We start from the raw sequence: 16,609 nt of genomic DNA, 5'->3' as shown, positions 1-16,609 counted from the left end.
CCTGACAATGCATGCACGAACATGGCTAGATCAGAGTTTTATTATCGCACAACCCTTGCCATGGGGGTATTAGATGGCTTAGTTATGATGTTTCAAAGTTGGGATGAGTTCTATACACATATACATGATTTAAAAGCTAAAATGGGCAAAGTCATAGGGTTGAGTACTGAGTAGAGGGATTGTACACTATTTGGGCCTATACCTTACCCTAACCTCGAGAACTCTCGCTTGTAATGATGCTATATTATCTATTGCAGGAATTATATATATATATATATGCACACATATATATCTCCTATATTATAGGATTGAGAATATTTTAAATGTTTATCTGCTTCTACTGAAATAGACTCATGTTGTCACACACTGATGTAATATGATCTACCTTACTGAGAAGTGTCTCACCCCAATATACAAACTTTGTTTCAGGTTCTACAGGAAACCGATCCTAGATTTCTAGAGGGACTTTGGAGCGTAGTGTTATTTTAATTTTTGAAAGTTTTGTATATATACTGGATTTTTGGCCAGGATGTCTTTTGAGGATTGTAATAGCAAATTATGTTTTAGTACGTATGAATGTATGTAAGAAACAGTTAGATACTCTGGTAGTCTATCAAAAGATGTACGAACTTTTATGCTTTCCGCTGTGCATGAGAATACGGATCAGTATGATACACTCGTATGTCCCTTATTAGGGCGGATAGTTTGTGTTTATTATCAGAAACATGCATGTTATCTATGTTAGTAGCACTCCAGGGCCACCTAGAGGGCTGGGGTGTTACATATATATATATATATATATATATATATATATATATATATGAATGATGATATAAGCTTGAGCCTTTTCAAATAAAGCCCCAATAATATTTTTCTCTAGAAAGATATTCAAGAAGAGTAGGAGAAATATGAACTTTGATATTCAAAATAATAAGGAGAGTTTCAAGCTATATATGATGAAAGTGAATATAAGCTTAAACCCTCTAATAAACCCTTAAAAGGTTTTCCCCTAAAAATAAATTTTCAAATAAAAGGAGTATGGGAGAAATTTAAACTTTGAAAATTATACAAAGGCTATCAAGCAATATATATATATAAACTTGAATATATATGCTCAAGCCTTTTTAAAACAAAACCCCCAAAATATTTTTCTCCAAAAATATTTTCAAATGAAGAGTAGAGGAGAAACTTTGGTCTGGAAAACATGAAAATAAAAGGGCTATTAAGCACAATATATATATATGTAAGATAATATATGCTTAAGCCTTCTAAAACAAAATTACCTCAAGAAAAAAGAAGACTTTGAAGCAAGAATATATGAGTTGATATGTGCTCCAAGATTTCTTCAATAACCCACAATATTTTCTCCCAAGAAGAATTTTCAAAATGAAATAGTAGGAGAAATATGAAATTTAAAGCACAAAGGGGTATAAAAAATGAGGGAGAAACAAATAATAAGAAAGTATACTCCCAAGGGTTTTTTTTCCACCTTTTACAAGTGCTTGATGTTGATATTTATAGGCTAAAACCAAAACTAACCGTTTTATGGTCGTTGGGGGAAGATATAATATTATATTTTGAAAAACTAGCCGTTTTTGCCCGTTAGGGCTCTTTCTGCGCGAACTTTATTCAGTTTTTTGGACATAACTTTTACTACAAAACTCCAAATTAGACATTCTTGATATCAACAAAAATCTAAGGGAAAATTTCATAACTTTTATGTTGAACACTTTTTAAGATAAGAAGTTATGGATTAAGAAAAATGTCCATCAATGAGATGGAAGAAACATGAAGGGATTTTTTCTGTTACGTACACCTTTCAGTATTTTGGCCATAATATTTTCTATATGACTCCAAATTGGACGTTATTAGTATCAACAGAAAGCTAAGAGAGCATCCAACAACTTTCATGTTGAACACTTGTTAATATAAGAAGTTATGGATTGAGAAAAATGCTCATTTATACTGTCCGGTCAGCTAGTTGGTCAACTGACCCCTTTGTAAAAATAAGTTTTTGCCTTCTTTTAACTTCAAACCCATTTTAAAATATTTGCATAAGTTAGGCATTTTATGAAAAAGGTTTTCATGTTGCTTGGAGATCCTATGGTCAATCTAAGGTCATAATTGAGCTTCAATTAAATCATATGTAATGCATGCACAATTAATCCCTAATTACTATTATAACCCAAAAATTAAACAAGTCTTCACGCTTTTGTTCCTCAAATACATCATAAAATACACCGAGGTCTGCTCATTTAGGTTCTCTTATGGCTTCCATTAGGCATCTTTTACTTGTGTTTCTCGAGATGTAAGCCTGCTCACACTCAATGCACAAATGAGATGCTTGTTGTTTGTCATAATCAAAACAGGGATCAGACTCAAAAAGTCGACAATCCACTTAAAAATTAAACTTGATAAATCAAGATTCGTTCCTTTCAACAAGCACCAGATAACAAAGCAATCCACATATGACATATAGTCATAAGAACCAATGTGATGCAAAATATTGTACGTGATAATCTTTTGAAGAATCTGTGCCTAGAGGTTCAATTACTTGTATAGTGGAGGATTCACAAAGTAAACTGGAGCTTCAGTCATGATAAGTGGCAGGAAATCTTCAAGGGTAAAGTTTTGTTCCATAATCCACGATTGCCCGAAGTTGGGACATTCAAATTTCCCTCGGTGAATACGGGAAATGGGGGCCAAGGTTTCTGGAGTAAGGGCAATGGATTTCCCCATAACTTTGGTAGAAATTACCGATTCACCTTGAACAAAATTGGCATAAAAAATTTTAACCAAGTTTGGAAAAACACCCTTAGCTTGATAAGTAACAAACTGCTTCCATCCAAGGGTCTCAAATATAGGTAATATGGTAGGAAATTCAATGTTGAAGAAGGTGGTATCCAGAATCTTACCAAGGATAGGTTTTGTAGTTCAAAGGTGATTGCAAACAAGCCAGTTCTCAATATTATCGTCATCCTTTTCTGAAGTAGTACCACGATGTGCAGTGTTTTTTGTTCTTGGCATTTTGATTTCAAAAGAAAGTACATGGTGAAAAACCCTTGAAATTGTGAGGGAAGAATGTGAGAAGATGAAATCACGATTTAATTGGTAGATTTTGAGTGTAGATCAAAGAAGAATGAGTTCAGGTGAGTGAAGAAACAGAGTTAGTTGACTGGGGATTTGAAGAGTTAGGGTTTCACATACTGTTCATATTAAAAATCTCATCGGTCAATTGTCTGGACTCAAGGCTCAATCGCCTGACCTTTATCGCATTTTAATTTTTCTCAGACAATAGCATGTTAGTTGACTGGGGTCCGAGGGTCAGTTGCCTGACCTTACTGATCATGAAAAATTAAGAAAGTCAGAATGAGTTCAGTTGACTGGGGCTTAAGGCATAGTCGCCTGACCTTATCTATCTTTCAAGTTTTCTTTTAGCACTCATCATGTATTCTTCTAAGCAACTTCCCTACTGTGTAATAGGCCAAATTCTCTTCTTATAAATATAAATCTATCTTCTAGAAGAGGTTTGGTAAAGATATCTGCCCATTGGTCACTTGTATTCACAAATTCAAGTATAATATATTCTTTTTGCACATGATCTCTTAAAAAAATGATGCCTTATGTCTATATTCTTGGTTCTTGAGTGTGATATAGGATTTTTGGAGATGTTTATCGCACTTGTATTATCACACTTATAGGAATAACTAAATACTCTAAATTAAAAATTTTTAATTGTTGTTTCATATAGAGTGTTTGTACACAACAACTACCTACTGCCATATACTCAACTTCAGTAGTAGACAAAGTTACGAAGTTTTGTTTCTTAGAGAACCAAGAGACAAGAGACCGTCCTAGAAAGTGACAAGTACCACTTGTGCTTTTTCTATCAATCTTACATCTAGCATAATCAGCATCTGATTAGCTTATTATCTCAAAGCCGGTGTCCTTAGGATACCATAGACCTAAGTCAATAGTACCAATCAAGTATCTTAAGATCCTTTTCACGACTATTTGGTGAGACTCTTTAGGAGTTGACTGAACCAGGCACACATATATACACTAAACAATATATCCGGTCTACTTGCTGTCAAGTATAGTAAACTTCCTATCATCCCTCGATAATATTTCATATCAAATGATTTTCCTTTTTCATCTTTGTCAAGACTTATGGATGTACTCATTGGAGTTCCTATAGGCTTGCTACTTTCCATGTCAAACTTCTTAAGCATGTCCCTCATATACTTAGATTGATTTATGAAAGTTCCATTCTTGGCTTGCTTAATTTGAAGTCCTAGTAAGTAATTCAATTCTCCCATCATACTCATTTCAAATTTATCTTGCATACATTTTGCAAAATTTTTAAATAAATTTTTTTTTGTAGTACCAAATATAATATCATCTACATAGATTTGAATGATGAGCATATCTTTATTTTTAGTTTTAATAAATAATGTGCTATCTACTTTTCCTCTAGAAATCCCTTTTCTAGTAAAAATCCACTCAACCTCTTATACCAAGCCCTAGAGGCTTGCTTCAACCCATATAAAGCTTTTGTTAACCTAAACACATGATCAGGGTTATGAATATCCTTAAATCCTGGAGGTTGTGTCACATAGACTTCTTTATTTATGAGTCCATTTAAGAATGTACTCCTTACATCCATTTGATAAAGTTTGAATTCTTTGTGGGATGCATAAGCTAATAACATTCTTATAACTTCCATTCTAACTAAGGGAGCAAAGGTCTCATCGTAGTATATTCCCTCTTCTTGGTTATATACTTGAGCCACTAGTCTAGCTTTATTTCTTACTACTATTCCATTTTCATCCTTTTTATTCCTAAATACCCATTTTGTTCCAATTATTGAATGATCATCAGGTTTAGGAACTAATTTCCATACTTTATTTCTTTCAAATTGATTTAACTCTTCTTGCATGACAACTATCCATGAATCATCACTTAACGCTTCTTCAATGTTTGTTGGTTCTTCTTGACATAGGAATGCATAATGATTGCATATATTTTTCAATGAAGATCTAGTGGATACACCACATGAAGGTTCTCCTATAATTTGATCTTTTGGATGATTCCTTACAAATTTCCATTCTCAAGGTAGTTCAAAATTTTCTAAAGATTCATCGTTTGAAGTTGGTTCATTTGTCTCATCCTTGTCTTCTTTTATTTCTAAGTTTTCTAATTTTTTTGTAGCTTCCTCAACATTTATTGTTTTAGTAAATGGACTTTACTCATCAAAGGTTTCATGTGTTGATTCTATAATTGTGAGAGTTCTTTTATTGTAGATTTTGAAAGCCTTGCTTTTTAATGCATATCCAAAGAATATTCCTTCATCTAATTTTACATTGAATTTTTTTAAGTCATCTTTATCATTTAATACAAAACACTTGCACCCAAATACATAAAAATAAGATATGTTAGGCCTTCTTCCTTTCCATAGTTCATATGAGGTTTTATTTAAGCTTAATATTAAGGAAACTCTATTCATTACATAACATGCGGTATTTACCGCTTCAACCCAAAAATATTTAGGTAGCTTATGTTCATTGAGTATGGTCCTAGCCATTTCTTGAAGAGATCTATTCTTTCTTTCTACAACTCCATTTTGTTGAGGAGTTCGAAGTGCTAAAAAGTTGTGATTTATTCCATATTCATTACAAAATTTTTCAACTTTTTTATTGTTAAATTCTCTTCCTTGATCACTTCTTATATTTAAAACACTATATCCTTTTTCATTTTGAAATCTTTTGCACAAGTTAATTTGCATCTTGCAAGCTTCATATTTGGAGGCTAAGAAGAGTACTTAGATAAACCTGGTATAGTAATCAACTATGACAAAAGTATATTACTATAAACCTGGTGTAGTAATCAACTATGACAAAAGTATATTACTTTCCTCCTATACTTTGTATTCTAGTAGGACCAAATAAATCTAAATGGATAAGTTCTAAAGGTCTACTAGTTGAAATATATTTCTTATTTTTAAAGCTTATCTTGATTTGCTTCCCAAGTTGGCAAGCATCACAGATTTTATCTTTTATGAATTTTGTGTTGGTAGGCCTTTGACTAACTTCTTTGTAGATAATTTTGATAACAGATCCATACTTGCATGTTAGATTTTCAAAGTTTATACAATATACATTATTAACTCTATAAGCAGTGAATAGAATATCATATTTTTCTAGATTTTCAACAATGCATTTTTCTTATTTAAAGATTATGTCAAACCACTTATCACGTAACTGACTTATACTTAATAGATTATGTTTTAATCCTTCTACTAGCAATACATTATCAATGGTTAATGAAGGTTCTTTACCTCTTTTTCCAATTCCAATAATTTTACCTTTAGCATTGTCGTCGAAGGTGACATACCCTCCATATTTTTACATTAGGGTGGTGAATTTTGTTTTATCCCCGGTCATGTGTCTTGAACACCCGCTGTCCAAGTACCATTTGTCCTTTGATGGAGAGGTCCTAAAGCACACCTACAAGAATGATTCAAGGTGTTATTTTTGGTACCCAAACCTTCTTAATCCTTTTTAAGTAGTTTTGATTTTCCATTCTTTTTTTATTTTGACATATTTCCTTTTAAATGGACATTCAAATTTTATATGTCACTTTTTCTTACACAAGAAGCAAGTAGTGTGTTCATAAACATTTGTAGAAGATGTGCTTGCATAGTATTTTGATTCCTTTACGAAATATCCCATGTATAAGTTCTTTTTCTTTTTTACTTTCAATTCCATTGAACCCAATTCCTTCTTTTGATGTCCAACCATTTTTTCAAAATTTTCTTTTCCTTTAGTAAAATCATAGATGATTTTTTCTTTATCCTCAACTTTACTTTTAAGGTTACTTATTTTTAAGACCTTCTTGCTTTCACCATTCACTTGTAACTTTATTAAATCTTGAGACATTTCATTTATTTTCTTCATAAGATCATCAATATGTGTCTTTTTCTTTTTCAGTAGAAATTAAGGTTTCTAGTTGGTTTTTTGGCTTTTCATTTTGTTCTTTCAAGGCTATGTTTCTTTTGGATACTCTTATGAACCTTTTATGTAGAGAAAATAGTTCAGCTTGCATTTCTCTATATGAAAGCATACTATCACATGAATCACTACAAGATTCATCACTAGATCGTTCAGATGAACTAGTGTAGGAGTTTACCTCAGCATCTCTTGCCATGAAGCAGATGTTTGCCACTTCTTGATCACTTGATTCATCCTTTGATTCACTTGAGCTAGTGTCATCCCATGTAGCTTTCATTGCTTTCTTTTTCTTTTTCTTCTTGTCTTTCTTCAGCAGTGGAAAATCTGGTTTGATATGCCCAACCATTTTGCAATTATAACAAGTGGGAGGTTCATTCTTAGTTTCCTTTTTACTCATTTCTCCTTTGTCAGCTTTTGATCCTTTAAACTTTCGAGTGAAACTTTTATTCTTTTTGAAAAACTTTCCAAGTCTTCTAGTGATGCTATATCTTGATCATTTAATTCATTGTCTTCTTCATCTTCACTAGAGCTTTCTTTAGTAGTCTTAAGAGCTATTTATTTCTTGTTCTTGTTATTTTCAGAATTTCTTTCATTTATAGCCATCTCATATGTAAGGAGCGATCCTATCAATTCATCTAGGGAAGTATTTATCAAGTTTCTTCCTCTCGTTATTGCAGTAGCTTTAGGTTCCCATATTAGAGGAAGTCCTCTAAGGATTTTCCAAATCATCTCATAAGTTGACTAGTTTTTCCTTAAAGAATTGAGGAAGTTTATTATATGGGTGAACCTAGTGTACATACTAGTGATAATCTCATCTAGATTCATCCTTAAGGTCTCATACTCGCTTGTGAGCATGTCGATTCTGCTATCTCTAACATCTATCGTTCCATCATAGGTTACCTCTAATTTATCCCATATTTCTTTGGCTGATTTACATGCCATGACCCTATTGAATTCATTTACATCAAGACCACAATATAGAGCGTTTATAACACTTGAATTTATTTGTAACATTTTAAGATCATTGTCTGTTATCTCTTTTTCTTCTTTAGGTATTTCTTTACCATCAACTGTTTTTGTGGGGATAAGATCACCATGAGTGATAATTTTCCATGCTTTCTAGTCCATAATTTATAAGTAAATTCTCATTCTTTGTTTCCAAAAGATGTAGTTTACACCGCAGAAAATAGGTGGTCTAGATGAGGATTGACCCTCAGCAAAAGGAGATACAGCTAGGTGTGCCATATAGATCTTTATGTAGCTTCTAATTTAAGATTTACTGCAACCCTGATCTGATACCAATTGAAAATTAAGGTGTATTCCCAAGAGGGGGGGGGGGGGGTGAATTGGGATTTAAAAATTTCTTTGCAGATTCTTTTTATAAGCTCTTTTAGTTAATTTTGAATCCCATATATGTTTCTTTTCTGCTATCACACACAAACACAATGATTAAGAAACCTTTGAACTTTAACCAACTCAATCACACAAGCATAGTTGGTTTGCAATGACCAACACTCAATCCAATTAATAAGATAAGCTTGATTTCACAATTAAATAGAAATTTCAATAAACCTTCAAAATTCAAATTTTAATATCAAACAAGTTACTTAAGTTTAAATATGTTAATGAACTTTGATATTTATCAACGTACTTCCTTGAATCAAGATTTCCGCAATCAGCATACTTTCTTTAATTAAGGTTTTCGCAATTACCAAAGTCAAATTAATTTCCATCAATTAACTAAACATTCGCACAATTTATAAATGCAAAAAATTAAAGAGAGTAGGGTAAGGAGAGTGACACCATATTTTTACAAGGTTCGGTCCAATACCTATGTCCTTGCCCCAAGCAAACCGTTGTGAGGATTTTCCTTTCCAACTTTTTGATTAGGCCAAAGTTATGACCTCTCTAACAAGAATCCCCTCTCGTTAGTACAACGATCCAATCCCCTGAACCGTCAACAAATCTCTCTAGCAAGAATTCCCTCTTACTGCCCCCATGGGCATGGCACGGTGGAAAGGCATCAACAAGTAAGAAGGAGCATCGGGGGTTCAATTCCAAGTATATACACTCACAGAGCCAGCGGTACCTATGGATGGTGAGAGTTTACTCTGTGAGCTAGTGGGGACCGTGGATGGTGAGAGTTCGCTCTATGAGCTAGCAGGGACCATGGATGGTGAGAGTTCTCTATGAGCTAGCGGGGACCGTGGATGGTAATGGAGATGTGTCCTCGGGGTTGGGTTGGCCGAACATCCAACTGATGCACAGAAGCCGTGTCCGCATTCTGGACTTTTCCCTGATCAGCAAGACCTGGGGGTGGAGGACTCTGATCCGTAGGTTTGGTGCCACACTAGGGGGTCTAAAGGGCTCGTTGGTGGTTGGAGTTCCTATGTAATAAGAAAAAAAGAATTCCCTCTCACTAGTCCAACGATTCAACAACCTGAACCGTCAAAATCAACAAGATACAATTTGTGTACAATGACTCTCAAAAGAGCTGATTAGTTCAATTAAATGCACAACAAAGATACTTTAATTAAATATCATTATAGAAAAAATTAAAGCTTAGAAATTTATTACCGGGTTCTCTTTTGGATTTGAATTTCTTAGTAAGCGAGCAAAGAACCACGTGATTTGATTAGCAAGAATTTCAAAAAGAACTTCAAAAGAGTGTTTGCAATAAGAGTTTTTGAAGAGTGTGAACAATATAACTTGAATGTTGTTTTGCAATTTGTTGGTGTGTAAAATCTTTAGGTTTCCCATGTATTTATTGATGAAAAAAAAACTTCTATTTCATGTTCCCCAAGTTGTTTTGAGTATTTCCCAAGTTTTCATTAAGTTTGGGTCCTAGCAATCAAATTTTGAAACTTTTCTTTGCTGTATAAATTTGACCGTTACGAAGTACAGTTGACTGGACTATCCGGGTCAGTTGCCCGCTCTTTTAAAAACTAGTGAAATTTCAAAGTCAAAATGGGGTCAGTTGCTTGGACTTATGGGGTCAGTCGACTAGGCCTATTCTATGTTCCTAATTTATTTCAGCATAAAAAGTACAGTCGCCTGACCAAACCAGGTCAGTTGCCTGAACGTGCAATAACATATGCTTTTTCAATTTTGTTTCCAAAAACTTGTGTTAACTTTTATACTTGCCATATTGCTTTGAGAATTTTGGAAATATTTTCCGAGGTTTTCAAAATTTGGTCTCTAAGTTACATGAGACTCTTTAAGACTTAAATATTTTATGCACTAAGTCTTCATGTTTGTCTTTCTTTGAGTCCATCTTGTCTTCAACCTTCAATATACTTTAAACTTCATTAAATTATTATTATTATTATTTTTATCTTTGAGCCCACGCTTTAAATATACTTTCATCTTTCATTTGACCACTTGTCTTTGGAGTATAAACTTTCAACAAAGCTTGTGAGCATTTGATCTTGAACTCATATGCTTGATTCGTGAAATATCATCACTTAAACCAAAATATGTTAAGTTCCCTAGATTTGTTATCATTAAAATAAGATTCGTAAGCCTTAAGCCTTGTTAGGCCAACACTTTTTTTTTTTGGTCTTTCGAATCCTTTTTTGAGAAGTCAACCAAGGTTTTTATAGGTTGGGTTAAATTTCAAGAGCTCCTATGTCTTGTCATGTAACCTTGTTGTATGGGAATTTGCACTAATGGGCTAGCTAATCATATTTTAGTTGGTTGAGACTCATGTCTCTTTGTTAAGCCCACCACTCATAAGGCCCAATATAATTTTTTTTTATTACTTTGAGTTTATTAGTATAATTAACCAAATATTTATATATTTTAATTTGACTAATCAAATTTTTTTTTTTTTTTTAAAAATTGCATTGCAAATTTTTTATGTTTACAAATTTCCTCACTTTAAGGGTTATCTATGTGCAAATTTGTTATGTAGTAACAAAACTTGAAGAATTTTTTTTTTTTTTTTATGTTCACATTGTTAATCAATAGATATTTGATGACCCTTAATAATTTTTTTTTTCATGCAAGTACTTTTTTTTTTGCATGAGAATTACTAGAGGCAATTAGAAGACAACCATGTTTCCTTTTAGGTCTCCTTGACAAAAGCCCTACATTTACCTAGGATTCAATAAGAAAAAGTCTTCTCCTAAGTTCTCAACCTCCTATATAAAGGGTCTTCTTGTCCTGTATCTACAATGTGAAGATACAATTGGACAAAGGGTGATGTGAGTGAAAAGAATCAGTTGATCAACTAATCAAGCCATCTTTTAGCTAGACAAAAGAGGTAATCTTCTTTCTTCTTCTTTTCTCATTTTATTTAGCTCAATCTTATAAGATCATTGATTATTTCTCCAAATATTTTGAAATTTCACACATATATAAGAAAACCAAAATTTTAACCATGACAAAGAGAGATCGTCCAATCCATTCCTCACGATTATTATGGTTGATAGATGCCTTTGACTTTAAAGATGACTCAAGTTTGTTATAGATTGATTGACGACTATAATATCCAAAAAAAAAAAGATTCTGACACTGGCATTTTGGGATCGTCCAATCAATCCCTCATGAACACCATAATTGGTAGATCATGATCAACATCGGCTATCATCGAAATGCATTGACGGTGTTATTCTTGATTAGCCTCTTCTGCAACTTCCACTTAGGGATTGAACAACTCAAATTCATTGTAAATGAGGATTTAGAAAATCATCTTTGTCTCCAATGCCATTATTGAAGAGTTGGTGTTGTAACTCATTTTGATCAAAGTTCCTTCATTCATTTGTTCATGTATATCATCGGTTCTCATGCATGAAATTTTGATGAATTGCAAAGAGTAGTAGGGGGAGAGGCTTTGAGAACTTTTTAGGTATTGTAAGGATTATGGGGGAGTGGTGATCCTAATGTAGAGACAATATTTTGACCTTTTTTTTTTAATCTAGCAAACATTATATATATGTGTAAGTTTTTTTTTTCAAAAAAGAAATGTGTTGGATGAAGTATAGGTAACGTGTGACACTTAAAAGGTAAAAAGATGAAATAAAAAAGATAAGCATGGAATATAGTATGAGAAGATCAAAGAAAAATGTGAAAAAGTTGAATGAATTGTTAATGAGAATAATCTCTGTTGCAATTTTAGCAAAATTACCCAATTGACTCTTAAAACCTTTTATCCACGATCCCACCTAGCAGTGCGACTTGAAAATGACTCCATTTGGACTTATCGTGTGATGTTCTCACCCTATGATTTAATTCACAAAATTTCTTTTAGTCCTTTTTAAGCAGTCTTATCGAATGATGCAACTTGCAAACGACTCCTTTTGGACTTATAATGCAATGTTTCCATCCTAATATTTGATTCAAAATATTTTCAGTTTCCTTTCAATAATCTTGTCCAATGATACGTCTTACAAATGGCTCCTTTTGGACTTATCGTGCGATGCTCCAATCTCAAAGTTTTTATTTTATTTTATTATTAACAGGACTTTTCAACCACAATCTTACCCAGTGATGCAAATCACAAACAGCTCCATTTGGACATACTGCATGATGTTCCCATCCCGAGGTTTGATTCATAGGTTTTTTTTATCCCCTTTCAACAGTTTTATCCACTAATGTGACTTGCAAATGGCTCCCTTTTAGACTTACCATACGATGTTTCCATCCTAAGACTTGATTTGCAAGACCCTTTGAGCACGATCTTATCCAGTGATGCAATTCAAAGTGGCTCCCTTTTGGACTTACTGTGTGATGTTCCCATCCCGTGAAGCAATTCATAGGACCATTTTACCAAAATCCTATCCAATGATGCGACTCACAATGTCTCTCTTTTGAACTACTATGTAATGTTTCCATCTCAAGGCTTGATTTGCAAGACCTTTTGAGCATAATCCTATCCAGTGATGTGACTTGCAATGTGTAACGACCTCAAAATTTATACCATTTTTTTTTTACATATGAACTATTCTGATACCCCCTGTTATGAAACTCGGGCCTCGGAAGGCACCGGGGTAACCTGTATACAATAATTATACCTACGTAGTGGAAACATAAGTCATACAACCATAAATACCATACAGTACCAGGAGTATGTATCTCTAAACCATAGCTATATAATACATCTCTCCTTAGAAATATCTACCCCAAAATCAAAACCTTGTACAAACTTATCCTATAACCAGGGTAACCAAGTAAACTCTTTATCCGCGAACCTGATCTGCTTGCCTAGCTGGCTCACTTGAAAAATGTTAGAATAATAGAGTGAGTCAATGCTCAGTAAGTGGAAATATGCTATTACTAGTGTGTGACGACTAAGTTATATACATGTACTTTAAATAACATTTGAGCTGTAATAAAATGATAAGTCTGTAAAACATATTTTACATTTTTCGCAGTTTAAAATATAACTGTATCATCTGAATTTTTATACTTTTCATACTGCTAATATCATAGTATATTTATCAAGTACTATAAAACTATATACATAAACATAACTGTGCTTTTATCCCTGGAACTTTATATGTCATGATTTGACCCATCATGACAGGGTTGTGCGGCCCGTAGGCGAGACTTTACCTAGTCGGCCCTCCAAGAAAGTCACTATACTCTACTCTACCTCAGTCCGGCCAAACTACATACTCTCTTAGGCCCGAGACTGGCTGCTACCTCGTCAAACTGCCCCCTCAACCTAGTGAACTGGGGAGCTGCATACTCTCCGAGCACAGTTGACGGTACCCACATACTATCTAAGATATGTGGTTGCACTCTATCTGTATTAGCAATGGTACCGTGCTCTATATTCTGCATCTGTATCTGTATCTGTCTGTAATCTTTTCACATGGATCTGATACTATATATACATATATACTCTTTTATTGTTTTCATCATGTTTCCAAAATAACCATAACACTATAATTCTGTGCTGTAAATACTGTAATATCTATATAACTGTAGCATCTTGATGCTATACTGTATAATCTGTCTATATAATCTTTCTATATCATCTATTGGTATAATCTGTCTGTAAACTCTGAGTGTTATGGCATTTAGGAAAACATAACTTTCTGTATACTCTACATACTAATTTGAATAAACATCTGTATACATGCATATATATATATATATATATATATATATTTGTGAAACTATCTGCATAAAAGCTGTATATGTACATCTGTCTGTATAATATCTGAATATCTGGATATATCTGTATGTTCTGTATAACTTCATATACTGGGAAAACTGTATAAAATTCTACGTCAAATATAATCTACTTAGGCCATACATACTTTAAAAACACATATTTTGTAAAAACTACATAATAACTGGTATACATGCATATTTGTAAAATTTCTATTTAGATATTCAAATCTCCTAGTATAGCATATTTCCCTTACATAGTTTCTGAAAAGCCTTCACTAAACTCTAGCCTTACACCCGCAGTGTTTCCCACTCAACACCCTAAAAACGACATCCCCCAGAACAAAACATCAATATTTTCCTGCATACAACATTTCCTATAACTATAGGGAAAGCATATTCTGAATAAAATACCTTACCTTGAATTTGGGATGAATTCCAAACTAACTTCTCCAACGATCATCTCCAGGAGACTTGCAGAGAACTTCGCCAGAGTGTTGTGGTAGCCTAAGATCTTCAATCCGATGAGAAACGGACCCGGAATCGAAGAGAGAAGGAGTGGGAGGCATTTTAGAGAGAGAGAGAGAGAGAGAGAGAGAGAGGAAAATTCATGCTAAATTCTGCTAAAAAATCTGGGTTTTCACTATTTATAACCCCAGATTCATCAACAAAATGCATCATCTCGTCGACGATTCCTTAGGAATTTCGTCGATGAACTTCCTCCCTCGTTGACGAATTTCAGACTGCCCCAAAAACCTCTCTCGGTATTTTCTTATCGACGAAACTTGTCCTCGTCGACGAGCTCCTCTTATATCCTCGTCGACGAATCCCTCGTATATGTCGATGAGAACCCTTCTAATAGTTCTGGGTTATTACATAATGACTCCTTTTGGACTACCATGTGATGCTCCCATCTCAAGGCTCATTTTATGAATAATAGTTTAGTTATTTATATCTATTCTTTTATTTGCCATTGGTTTTTTCTTCTCTTTTATTTTTTAACAAAGAATGACTATTTTCAAGACAATGAATATTTCTAGAAGACCCTACTTGGTAGTAGAAGATGATAATGATGACGATATAAATGGAGGAACAAGGTTCCTTGTGCATTAGCCCATTATAGGGAACTTCTTCGATGGTTGTGCACGCGATAAAAAAACTTTAGTCAGTTATTTTTGTCAATAAACTTCTGTTTATTGAGCATCAAAAGCATATTACTACTTTGGAGGTAGTACTTCAAGCTACTAAGGAAATTACCCTTTCAAGTCTATAAGAAATGAACAACTTTAAACCATGCGTGGATTTTTAAGAGAGATTTAGGAAGAATTAAAAAAAAAAAAAAATCTCCAATGGATGTCCCGATTTTTTTTTTTCGCGATGTACTTTCTCTTATTTATACGGACATGAAATAAAGTGGTTTTGCATTCTTTAATATCCAATTTCAATGAAAGTAACAATTATTTCAACCAAGAGTTGTCGAGCTCTCAAATTGCACAGTCTCATCATGACATAGAGACATATATATATATATATATATATATATATATATATAATTTTACGCTCATGTAGACTAGGAGCATCCATTTGTTAACCACCTTAAACTTGAAGGAATGTTTCAGTAGTTTAACCATGTATAATGCTATTGGTGGTTTTTTCCCCCTTTGATTTGGTAGTGTTTTAGCAGTTTATCCATGTGCAACATTAGTGGTGCATTTTGTTTTACTTGGATTTCGTAGTGTCTCAGCAGTTTAACTATATGCGACACCATTTGTGGGTTTTTTTTCTTTGCTCATAAAAATTTTACCTTACTTGAATTTAAACTTAAAAACTCTAGGCATAGTAACATTTTAAGAATTTGCCATTGATGGGGCCAATTCTTAAGCCATTTCTATTAAAAATTATACACGCCACTTAGAATTGAATTTGTCATCGAGGCAACATATCTCCAATTTGAAAGGACCACGACCAAGCTTTCTAATTGAAAGCTTTGGAGAGATGTGCCAGGTTGCATTCAAGGTGTTGTTCGGCCTCGAGCCTCTTTTCATATAAGGCTTTTAACACTTGAAGTCGTAATTGAGAATTTTCTTCTTGAGTCAAATCCTTTAAAATAACCATTCTTAATGATAGGATTTGATGCTCAAGTGGAAGAACTATCTCAATCTTGGAAGTAGTCTTATCAAATGATACAACTTGCAAACGACTCCTTTTGGACTTATCATGCAATGTTTCCATTCCAATATTTGATTCACAAGATTTTCAGTTTCCTTTCAATAATATTATCCAATGATACGACTCATAAATGGCTCCTTTTGGACTTATCGTGCGATGCTCCCATCTTAAAGTTTTTTTTTTACTCACAGGACTTTTCAACCACAATCTTACCCAATGATGCAAATCATAAACAACTCCATTTGGACATACTGCATGATGTTTCCAGCCCGAGGTTTGATTCATAGGGTTTTTTATCCCCTTCTAATAGT

Source organism: Malania oleifera, chromosome 5, assembly GCF_029873635.1.
Source record: "Malania oleifera isolate guangnan ecotype guangnan chromosome 5, ASM2987363v1, whole genome shotgun sequence".
Classification (NCBI taxonomy): Eukaryota; Viridiplantae; Streptophyta; class Magnoliopsida; order Santalales; family Ximeniaceae; genus Malania; species Malania oleifera.
Note: the sequence above shows the minus strand (reverse complement) of the source record.